Source organism: Rattus norvegicus, chromosome 10 (genome assembly GCF_021556685.1).
Source record: "Rattus norvegicus strain SHRSP/BbbUtx chromosome 10, alternate assembly SHRSP_T2T, whole genome shotgun sequence".
Classification (NCBI taxonomy): Eukaryota; Metazoa; Chordata; class Mammalia; order Rodentia; family Muridae; genus Rattus; species Rattus norvegicus.
In genome coordinates, this window is record NC_141543.1 from 95,447,510 (window position 1) to 95,459,807 (window position 12,298).

General features: G+C 48.7%; 1 protein-coding gene and 1 pseudogene across 25 annotated transcripts in view; one reads left to right on the forward strand and one right to left on the reverse strand.

The window, feature by feature from the left end:
• The window catches only part of Mapt (microtubule-associated protein tau), a 97,583-nt gene that overhangs the window by 16,235 nt on the left and 69,050 nt on the right, over positions 1–12,298 (forward strand).
• Positions 10,150–12,255, reverse strand: LOC148003128 (large ribosomal subunit protein eL33 pseudogene; annotated as a pseudogene).

Consider the following 12,298-nt stretch of genomic DNA (forward strand, 5'->3'; position numbering starts at 1 on the left):
GGAGAGAGGTGAGAAAAATCCCACAGTCCAGGCAGCCCCCGGGAGCAGAAGAAGAGTGGGCGGGGCCTGGGGCAGCTCAAGAGGAGTGGGCGGGGCCTGAGGGGGTCTCAAGGGGAGTGAGCGGGGCCTGCGGGGCTCAACAGGCTGTCCCGGGAACCATGTGACTGCTGGGGCTTGAATGGACCAAGGAGGCTAATGCCAAGGCCTAAGCTCCCCCATATACATCTCCAGGGATCCAGAAGACACCGGGAGACAAAAGAGCCACACCAGGTTAACGCAGCCAGTTAAGTAACTCCTCTTCAGATACAAGTTATTTTTTTTCCCCTGAAACTAAAGTCTAAAAATAGGAAAAGGAATTTAAAGATCATTGGTAAATTGATGAGTGTCTTTTTTTTTTTTTTTTTTTTTTTTTTGAGCTGAGGACCAAACCCAGGGCCTTGTGCTTGCTAGGCAAGCGCTCTACCGCTGAGCTAAATCCCCAACCCCGAGTGTCTATTTCTAATCAAACTGATTTCTCCCCTTTCTCGTTGCTATGCCCATTGTGTGTAATTCCACTGACAGCATCTCCTCCCACTGTTTTAAGCCTCCCTGGGGAACAGGCACCTTAGTTCACCCAGTATGTTGAAGGGAGTTTTCCCCCACGTGTCCTCAGCCTCTAGCATACTGCAGGGCACAGAATGAGTGCCCGTCACCATTGAATGGGTGAATAAGTAGATATGGATTCATGAATGAATGCATATGAATAAAAGTGATGCACAGGGGAAGGACAATGTACTTAGGTCTGTGCATTCATCTCTCTACCTTCTGCAGAGTAGTTACAGTTCTGCATTTGGGTTTGGCATGCTAAAAGTAGAAATGCATGCACAATTTGTATGTGTGTGTATCTGCGTGTGCGTGTGCTTGTGTGTGTGTGTGTGTGTGTGTGTGTGTTACAAATGTCTTTGTTTTTTTTTTCAAGACAAGATTCCTCTGTGTAGCTGTGTCTGTCCTGGAACTTGCTCTGTACATAAGGCTTGGCTACAGTTGTCTTTTTAAAAGTTAAGTCAGGTGCCTTAAGTTCCCTTGAACACTGTGGAATGGCATCGTGAGCCCACAAGTCCCACTTCAGTGACAGCGAACAGGGTCGGGTCTGTGGTGTGGGTCACTGACACTCCCGCTGACTCCTAGAGTGGCATTTCCAGATAGAGCTATAGAATTGTCAAATTCGGATTGGAGATTGGAGAGATGGCTCAGCAGTTAAGGATACTGGATGCTCTTCCAAAGGGCCTGGGTTTCATTCCCAGAACCCACACAATGGCTTAACACTGTCTGTGACTTAGTCCCAGAGGACACAATGCCTTCTGCTCACCTCCAAGGGCATGAGGCATACACATGGTACACACAGGTACGTGCAGGCAAGACATACATATTTTTTAAATATTTATTTGTTTATTACATTGTACACCATAGCTGTCTTCAGACACAGCAGAAGAGAGCATCAGATCCCATCACAGATGGTTGTGAGCCACCATGTGGTTGCTGGGAATTGAACTCAGGACCTCTAGAAGAGTAGTCAGTGCTCTTAACCACTGAGCCATCTCTCCAGCCCCAAGACATACATATCTTAAGTAAATAAATGTTTTTTCAAACAACTGGAATTGGCGAAGTGAAACACAGGGTGTCCAAGAGATGAAACGATGACTCATTAGTCATTACTGCTATTCCAGAAGATCTGAGTTCAGTGCCCAGCTCCCGTGCCCTGTAACTTCAACTCCAGGGGAATCCAATACCCTCTTCTGGCCTCTATGTGCCCTGCACTCCTGCGCACATACCCTACTCCCTCACACACATACACATAACTAAAAATATAATCTTTAAAAAAAAAAAAACAGGGGCTGGGGATTTAGCTCAGTGGTAGAGCGCTTACCTAGGAAGCGCAAGGCCCTGGGTTCGGTCCCCAGCTCCGAAAAAAAGAACCCCCCCCCCAAAAAAAAAAAAAAACACAGTTTGGTTTGGACAGCAAAAAAAAAAAAAAAAAATCTCATAGGACTAGGAGGCTACAGAATGTCCCCCTAAAAGTATTTTGTCCTAATCCCAAGAGTCTGTGACCTTATTTGCTAAGAGCCTTTGCAGCTATGATTACATTAAGGGACCTGTAATGAAGAGAGAATGCTGGATAATCCTGGTGCTCTTAGAGCAGAAACGGGAGGCATTTGCGGCTCAGTGGCAGGGCACTTGCCTGGCATGCATGAGGTCCTAGGTTCAATCCCTGGGGATGGGGAGCTGCAGAAAGTACAATGGAGAATGATTCTAGTGGTGCTGGAAGCTAAGCTCAGTGCGATGCACACACTAGGTAAGGATAGCTGGCAACACTGCAGAGACAAACCAGCCGTAAGGGGGAATACAGTCCTACTGACACCTTCATCGACCCATTGATTGAGTGATTGATTGATTGACTGACTAACTGACTGATTTTGAGACGTAGTATCACTCTGTAACTCAGGCTGGTCTTGAACTCAATCTGTATCCCAGCTGTCCTCAAAACCCATGGTGATCCTCCTGCCTCAGCCTCTCAAGAGCTGAGCTTACAGGTTTGCACCACCATACCTAGCTTTTATACCATGTCTCTGCCACCTGAGCTGCCCCTGGGAATTCCTAGCCTTTCAGTGGTCGGTGGTGGGGTCTTGTTGAATGAGATGACATGGCGACGGTCCTAGAAGATGCCAGAAGATGCTGGTGGGTCCAGATTCCCAGAAGAACCTTCAAGGAAAGTGGATCAAAATGCTCCCATCATTTCCTGTCACAACTCACAATGAATAAAAGCATTGGACTGGAGAGCACTGTTAAAGACTGACACCCCATTTTCTCATGTGAGGAAGTCTCCTTCTAAGCCAGCATCCAGGGCCAGCATGGGTCAGCTCAGTAAAGGTTTCTATCATTGTCTTTTATACCTGTGCTGTTCCCTACACTCAGAGGATCCACAGTTCTGGACCCATAAGGACTCCGGGATCATCTAGAATAGGCCATAGTTCTAAGACCCCAGGATTGCTCCCCAAATACCAAGGACTTATTGAAGAGAAAATGTACTTTGGGGAAGAAAGAGGGAAATGGGGAGGAGGAAAGGAGAAGGAAAAGCTATTTGGTTTCAGCTATAATAGGTGTCTGGTCCAACTCTGGTGAGATGTCCTCCCTGTTCTACAGCTTCTCAACGAGATCGCAGCTCTTTTACAGAGCCTCACACTCTTGAGAATTCATCCTTCCTGTGTGAGCAAAGCTTGCATGTGGGGAATTGTCTGTCATGTGATAGTCGGAGAGGAACTGCTTAAGAGAGTGGTCCTTAAAGAAAGGACCTGTATGCTGTTGTAGATGCAGGGTTCAATGCATGGTTCTTTGGAGAGCAAGGTAGGCATGGCTGGTCCCATTACGGTAAAGCAAGGCACATGCAGTCTATAAAGCCACACTCAGGAGACCCGGAACTCAGGAGAGATGGAACTCAGAAGACAAAGAATTCAGAAGAGACAGAACTCAGGAGACACAGAAATCGGGAGACACGGACTTCAGAAGGAGAGACAGAACTCAGTAGGAGAAACAAAACTAAGGAGAGCCGAGAGCTCAAAAAGAGGAACAAAACTCAAGGGAGATGGAACTCAGTTTCAACAGCAGCCTCTGTGGGGGACAACTGTGAGTGGGACACAGGAGAGGCCATTTCCACTCTTAATACTTTCCATTCCCCACCCCCCCACCCCCAGTGTATGCTCTATTAAAAAGATAAATGTTACCCAAAGGCACCAGCTCACCTCAAAGAGGGGACATATCTCTTCGAAGTGTCTTATAGCTGTCCCAGATAACACTCTCAAAGAAGTTCAAGGCCTGCTACGAAGACTGTTCTCTTAAAATGCACCCCCCTCATTCGGCCTCCATGGAGGTGACCTGAGTCACCTGCCAAGGAAGAAGCTCTGATCTGCACTATCTTATGTCACAGAGAAACAGGGACACTGTTGCACCAGGCCCCTGCCAGCTAGCCTACACTAGCTGTAAGACACTTCACTGCCTTACACAGCAGAACCTTCCAGATAAGCCATAGGAATAGAATAGCCTGGCAGGGTTGCACACACCTGTCATCCCAGTACTTGAGAGGCAGAGACAGGCGGATGTCTGTGAACCTGAAGCCAGCCTGGTCTATACAGTGAATCCCAGGACAGCTAGGGCTACAAAGTAGAGAGAGTCTCAAAACAACAACAAAATAGCTTAGAAGCGTAACATGCGTGGCTATGCACATGTGTCTGTGTAAAACATGCATACAACGTATTATGTAGTTGAACCTGGGAGCCAAATGTTCTTGGAGAGGCAAACACGGATGGGGAGCAAAGAGAAATGGGTTAGTGTGTTTAAGTCCCTACCATGACATAGATGGGGACAATCCACTCTACCCACCTGAGAACCGCATGTCATGTGACTCCATCGATGGAACTATCTGTTTTATAATCCCAAATCCTTTTTATATCAAAAAGTAGCCCACTGCTATTTTTTTTTCTCTTGGTGCTTTCACATAGACGATTTCATTGCGTGCTGCTCCAAGGCTGGTAGCACTTTCTGCCTGGAAGGGGAGGGGTTGGATGCTGCATGTCTCCATCTCCCTACGGCCCTGGGTGCTGATTCCACACCCTGCCCCCTCCCAGTCCTTACCCAGGCAGCTCAGCATGGTGAGCAGAACTCCTTCAGAATCCCTGCCTGCCCAGATGACCCCGGCTTCCTTTGAAGGACCCAGAGAACATACCGGAGACCCTGCTCCCTGGAGACCATCTATTCACTCCAAGAAGCAACTAGAGATCCAGCCCTCAAAAGGCTGAGTAAGCACAGCAGTGAGGAAGGAGAGGCGTCTGCTGGACCTGCTTCTCTCTCTCACTTGCCCTGACCACACCCCCCTCCTGTGTGTGATTTTTTTTTCCCCTGCTGACTGCTTCTGCCCACATCAGGTATGCTCACCAGAAGAAAGCTATGGGGAAGCTGTAAAGGCCTCAGTATAAAGCCCTCGCCCCAGCTTCCTACCTGCCTCGACTCTGGTGACCTCGAAAGGTTCCTCACACCCAACACAGAGGCAGTGCCTGTCGCTGGACCTACACACATCCTCATGGAAAACAACTGGTTCACATCTAGAGTGGGCTGTGATCACCGTGGGTCCTCCCTCCCTTTCCGGTTGCCCCGTTCCTGAGTTTGGTGGGGTTTAATCCTCAGCTGTGTTAAAGGGGCCGAGACGATGTGGTTCCTCGGTGTTCTCAAAGTCTATCGCAAGTACACGCCGTTACCAGCCTTGGCAGGCTAGCTGAGCACGTGGCAGCCTCAGCCGGGGGAACCTTCCAGATGGGCTGTAGGCTTCCAGCACAGGTGCTGAGAACGATGCTCTCTCAGGCTCCTTCAGGCTCAGACCCCCGGGCTGGCCACCCATGTGGTGCAGGTCCCAGGTCTTGGGCCCATTTTTGGAATTTCTATTTGGAGATGTGGGGGTGGCCAGTGAGCATGGGACAGACAGTGCATTCCTGGTTCAGCTCATCGCCTCAGCATAATGAGGAGCGGCGTGCTTGCATAAGTACCAGCATGCTTGCAGATGCTTTGGTTCTCTCCTTAAGGAAACTGAGGTCCAAAGTGGCTTAGATAACTTCCCCACGGGCCCTTAGCTCATAGCATCCTCGCTGGGCAGTGCAGGGGCTGCTTGGCCTTTTTCCTATGTTGCTTCCTGAGAGCTCTTCTCCCCTTCTTGCTCTGGACTCCCTGTGTGATCCCCCAACCCAGCTCCCACTTACTAGTGGCCTAGCATTACCCTTTGACCCTTCCCAGTCCTCCAAGGATGCCGACTGTAGCTGTCCATCCGGAGGGAATAGGGCGGCTGTGTGGCTGCCTTCCTACTCACTGGAATCCACAAACATATCACACGTATCCATCATCTGCAGGCTGCAGGGGACACATATGAAGTCTACAAGACACTGAGGTGCATCTGCTGGGCCCTGCTGTTTGGCCCAGGTGAGAATAGCAGGAGACAGAGGGGCTCTAGACACTGACTAGGGTGCAGCTGAGGCCTGCCTGGCCCTTAGCGCTGTCCAGCACCACCTAACTGTGTGTGCAGCTGTAAACATCACACAGGTTTACCACACAGCAGGACAGAGACACAGCTCAGCACAAACCCAGGGAAGTCTGACTGAGGACATTTTTATTGTTTCCCTCCACAGACTTCAGGTGAAACTTAGCTGAAAATATCCCTCCATTTGTCCTAGTAGTTAGAAACTGAAAATATTGGATCAAGACTTTTAGGAAATTCTCCATTGTTTGGGTTTTTGTTTTGTTTTGTTTTGTTTATCTTTAAAAAAAATCTAGAGAAAGGACTGGAAGAGCTTGAAGGGGCTCAAGACCCCATATGAACAACAATGCCAACCAACGAGAGCTTCCAGGGACTAAGCCACTACCCAAAGACTATACATGGACTGACCCTGGACTCCAACTGCATAGGTAGCAATGAAGGGCCTAGTAAGAGACCAGTGGAAGGGGAAGCCCTTGGTCCTGCCAAGACTGAACCCCAGTGAATGTGATTGTTGGAGGGAGGGTGGTAATGGGGGGAGGATGGGGAGGGGAACACCCATAACGAAGGGGAGGGGGAGGGATTAGGGGGATGTTGGCCCAGAAACAGGGAAAGGGAATAACAATCGAAATGTAAATAAGAAATACCCAAGTTAATAAAGATGGGGGGGGGAAGAATAGTACATGAAGAATAGTTCTTTCAAACTTGAGAACCTATTATTATAGAGTAGATATACCAAATAAAATAAATAAAACTTTTATTGCAAAAAAAAAATCTAGATTTATGGGGTTGGGGATTTAGCTCAGTGGTAGAGCGCTTGCCTAGCAAGCGCAAGGCCCTGGGTTCGGTCCTCAGCTCCGAAAAAAAAAAGTCTAGATTTGTTTATTTTAGGTATATGAGTGTTTTGCACACATGGATGTCTGTTCACCACACTCATGCCTAGTGCCCCGGGGAGGTCAGAAGAAGACATGGAAAACCTTGGAGCTGGAGTTACGGATGGTAGTGAGCCACCATGTGGGTGCTGGGAATCAAGCCTGGGTTCTCTGCAAAAATAACAAGTGTTCCTAAGCAGTGAGCCATCTCGTAGCTGTTTTGGTTTGAGATTGGCTCTCATGTGGACAGGGCTAACCTTGAACTCCTGCCTCCATCTTCCAAGGGCTGGATTCTAGACATGTGACACTCGCTGGATCTCCATCAGGATAGACTGCTCCTTTAGGGTGTCCCTTACCTGTGGAAAACCTGGTACAGAGCCAGTGGTAGGGACATTCCAGAAGCAATTGTCCTTGTCCACGAACTCCATACCTGGCCTGAGGCCCTGACAGCCAGTATGAGCGTGACCTCAAACAAACCGAACCTAGCCAGAGTCCAGTCAGTGGCTGCTGCTTAGCATTCTCTCCCTGCACACAGGCTCTGAGAGCCAAGAGGCCCAGCTCCCAACCTACAGGGCAGGACTGCTTTCCTTGGAGAGGCTTAGCAGCCTGGACTGAAGGCTAAGGGTATCACAGAGTGTTTACAATAGTAGGTGGCAGCACACGTCCTCCTCTTCCTCTTCCTTTTAGTTTTTCAAGACAGGGTGTCTCTGTGTAGCTCTGGCTGTCTTAGAACTTGCTCTGTAGACCAGGCTGGCCTCGAACTCAGAGATCCACCTGCCTCTGCTTCCCAAGTGCTGGGATTAGAGGGACAGCACATTTCTTATTAACCAAGAGACAGGTATAAAAAGGTCAATGGAGCATTATGTCACCTGGTGCCCCTTGCGGTTGCTGCTCTAGGTCCCGGTCCCCCTCCCCCACTGCCACCAATGATCTGAAGATGCTGAGAGGCCAGGATGGCCAGACCTTCTGAATTACTCAAGATCCTTTGGAAACTACACTCCCATCAGGACTGGCAACGTGGCTCAGAGGACAATGTCCACCTGCTGCCAAGTCAGACAGCCTGGGTTCACAATCCACACCGTATAAAGAGGAGCAACTCCCAATATTATCCTCTGACCTCCTCTTGTGTACCCTGGCATGTACACACATACACACATGCACGCACGCACGCCTGCATACATACAATGAATACAAAAATTTTAAAGAAATTTTTCTGCCATCAGAAATCCCTCTTGTCAACAGGTGTAGGTGTGGTAGCACACACCTTTAATCCCAGCACTTGGAAGGCAGAGGCAGGAGGAGCTCTGTGAGTGAAAGGGCTACATTGTGAGTTCCAGGATAGCCAGAGCTACCAAGTAAAATCATCTGGAGAGAGAGAGAGAGAGAGAGAGAGAGAGAGAGAGAGAGAGAGAGAGAGAGAGAGAGAGAGAGAGAGAGGAGAGATCCTTCTTGCCAAACATTGCAACTAAGCTGGGGAAATTAATATGCTCCTGCAGTGTTTGTCTGATTTGGACTTGTGGAGGGAGCACTTCAGGCCGATAGCAGTTAGAACTTCCTGAGATAAGTAGGACTGTAAGGAAGGGGACAGGAAGGCAAGTCAGAGAGCAGGGACCACCAGCAGCTGGGAGCTGTGCTGCAGTGATGAAGTCCCTCTCACAACTCCCGAATGTCCCTCTCTGCCAGTCATTAGCCGGACAACCTGGAGCCACATCCTAAGGGTGCCTCTTGGAACTCATTTCCCTATGGAGAGGCATAATGGACTCTCTCTCTGCAGGGTGCTGAGAGGATCAAGTGCTGGATGTCTGGGAGCAGGAGTTTAATGAATTCTCTTTCCCTCCTTCTGATGGCCGCTGCTAGGGACTGAATTCTCGAGTGACTGAGACAAACCCATGCCCTGTGGAAGCCTCTAGGAACCAGAGAGCTAGACTATGTGGAAAATAAGGGAAATGGGGTCTAGAGGAAGTCTGGGGCGCTCACAGAACAGGAGCCCTGCCACCCCAAACCTGGTGTGATCGTGGTTGGGCCCACCGTGTGTCTTCCATAGTGGGTTTACTCTTGATCTTAGTAAGATGTCTCAGGGATGTTCAGCCCTCAGACTCCTGTGAAGGTGGCCCACATCCTCCACAGTCAGCGTCTCGTGTGGTCACCAGCAGCTCCCTCACCCATGCACTCTTCCTCACTGCTCACTCTTCCTGAGAAACACAAACCAGTGAGGCAAGACTCCACCCCCACCCCAGAGAGCGTGACGTGCCCTACGGTCATCTGTCCTGCGGTTTCATTGACAGGGCAGTGAGGTGTTTGCATGCACATGTGGAGGGTGGGGGTTCAAACCCTAACTCTGCTAAGGTCCTGACTGTGCGACCCTGGACATATCATTCATGCCTCTGTGCTTCGGCTGCCTCCTCTGTGAGGCCGAGAAAATGGGTTACGAAGACAGTGTCCTAAACTGAGAATGGCGTAGGTCCTTGGTATAGGGCTTTGCATGTCGTAGGAGCTGTGTAAGAGATGGACTGGAAAGAAGGATCCTTAAGTGTCTTCTACGCTAATTTCCCAAGTCCTCCATGCACAGTGCCCACCATGCACAGTGCCCTCCATGCACAGTGCCCACCATGCACAGTACCCACCATGCACAGTGCCCTCCATGCACAGTGCCCACCATGTTTTGTAGTTGTCTCTGCCTTGGGTATGAGGAAGGCCGCAACAGATCCGTGCAGGAAGAGGAGGCTGCCTCAGCCCCAGGCGGCGAACTCAGATGCATTCCCACCATTTCCAGGTGGTGTCCACAATCTGCAGCCTCAAAAGGCCATTTTCAGCCCATGCAGTGACAGTCACTTAACCAAGGAGGCTCCTCAACTCGGGCTGTGGTCCTGCGTAGAGGTCATGAGAATGGGGCATGCTTACTCACAGCCCCAGCCCTAGCTTGGTTTTCCTGCCTCCAGGCCTGAAGCCTTGCTAACCAGTTTATTCCTCATGCAGCCTCTGAAGGTAAACAAGATTCCCATCAGTGCCAGAGTGCCACAGACCTGGGGATAACAGTACCATCCTGTCATGTGACCCAGGACATCAGGCTGCCCCCCACCCCCAAGCTTCCTTCAGAAACCCAGAAACCAAAGCACCCGTTGGTTCTGTTACACAAGCACAGCTTTCTTTCTTTCTTTCTTTCTTTCTTTCTTTCTTTCTTTCTTTCTTTCTTTCTTTCTTTTTTTACTTTTATTTATTTACTCTCCATTAAATCCAGGATGGGTACAGCATCACACGGATTCTGTGTCCAATGGCCTTTGCAGGAAGGTTGCTTCGGAATTTGGCACGAACCATGCCACTGTTTCCGTGGGCCCGAGTTACTTTTCCCCCAGACCACTCTGGTTTGGTTTGGTTTGCCTCCAGGAGTCACTGTATTGTTTTTTGCTTTGTACACATAAGCACACCTCTTGCCTAAGTAGAACTCAGTTTCATCTCGGGCATAAACACCTTCCATTTTAAGAAGAGCTGTGTGCTCTCTTTGGTTCCGGAGGCCTCGCCTATAGCCAGCAAAAATGGCCTTGCACCACAGCCTTCCAGATATACTTGTTTTTATTTATTTATTTATTTATTTATTTATTTATTTATTTATTTATTTATTTATTTATTTTTTTAGAAGTCCTGATCCCAGCAGGCTTCCAAAAGCCAAGCACAGCTTTCTATCCCCAGAACGGTCCTTAGGCCAGCTCACCCATCTTAACCAGTAGAGCCACTCCCAGCCCCATGGAGTCCCGGTGACACCAGGAGACCATCCCAACGGAATGGTAGTGCTTCGTGCTGCAAACCACGGACACAGGACACTGCCGCTCCTCTCTAGCTGGAGCCAGCAGCTCCTGGCAGAGGAGCAGTGCTGCCGGTCATCAGAAGCACAGCATCCCCTCAGGATGGAGAGGGGGTGGATGGATGTGTGTCCACTCTGCCCCTCCCGTGGCCTCTCTGCAGCTGTACTGGGGTTGAGGCTTGTCTTGTGAGGAAGAGCCTTGGTGCCTGATCATGGGTGGAGGCAGGCTTGTTTCCTGCGCTCTCCCGAACTCCACGACCTGTATCACCTCATCTCTTAACTCTGTCTCAGCAAACAGGGGACAAGCAATGGTTTACAGATGAAAATGTGCGTCGAGCTGTTGTTAACAGTAAAAAAAAAAAAAAAAAATCTCAGACAAGCTACAATTCCACCGTCTAGCTCAGGGGTTCTCAACCTCCCTAATACTGTGACTCTCTGATACAGACCCTCATGATGTGGTGAACCCCAACCATAAAATATTTTTTGCTACTTCATAACTGTAATGTTGCTACTGTCATGAATCGTAATTTAAATATCTGATGTGCAGGATATCTGATATGTGGGCCCCAAACCCCTTGATCTAAGAAATAACTGTATAGTGTAGTGCACAGCCATTGAAAAATTGTGTCTGTGGAATTTTTTTAAAGATTTTATTTATTTATTTATTTATTTAATATATCTGAGTACACTGTCACTGTCTTCAAACACACCAGAAGAGGGCATCAGATCCCATTACAGATGGTTGTGAGCCACCATGTGGTTGCTGGGAATTGAACTCAGGACCTCTGGAAGAGCAGTCAGTGCTCTTAACCACTGAGCCATCTCTCCAGCCCCAGAATTTTTTAAGGATATATTTACTTTTATTTTATGTTTGAGCATTTGCCTGCATGTATGTATGTGCACCACATGTGTGCCCAGTGCCCACAGAAGACTGAAGAGGGCAACAGATCCCTTGGAACTGGATTGCAGATGGTTATTAGCCACTGTATGGATGCTGGAAACCAAACCAGATCCTTTGCAAGAGCTGTAAGATCTCTTAACGCTGAGCCATCTCTCCAGCCCCGCAGTGCGATCTAAATCATTTCAAAATGGACAGGAAAGGCTGAGTGTGGTAGTGTACATCTGTAATCCCAGCACATGGGAGGACTGAGGCAGGAAGGTAAATGCAGGTTCGAGTCCAGCTTAGGCTAAGCTGGTAAGACCCTGTCTCAACAAGCAAACAAATAAATAAGCAAGCAGGCAAACAGAGGAGAAAGGAAATGGGTGGAAAGATTATTTGGAATCTGTCCATTGGTAGCAAATATATCCATATACTTCACAATATAGGCACATGCTACTTCTTAAATGTGGCATTTAGAACTAGAGTTAAGACAGCCTAATGGCATATATCTGTAAGGCCAGCTATTCCGTAAGCTAAGGCAGGAGGATCACCTGACCCCGAGAGTTTGGACCAGCCTGCATAAGAGTAAGATCATGTCTCCTAATACAAAATAGGTTGAAAAGGTCTTTTAGAAAATAACACACCTGCCAGTCATTGTGTCTGTAACCCCAACATGTAGTCTAGCTAAGGCAAGAGGA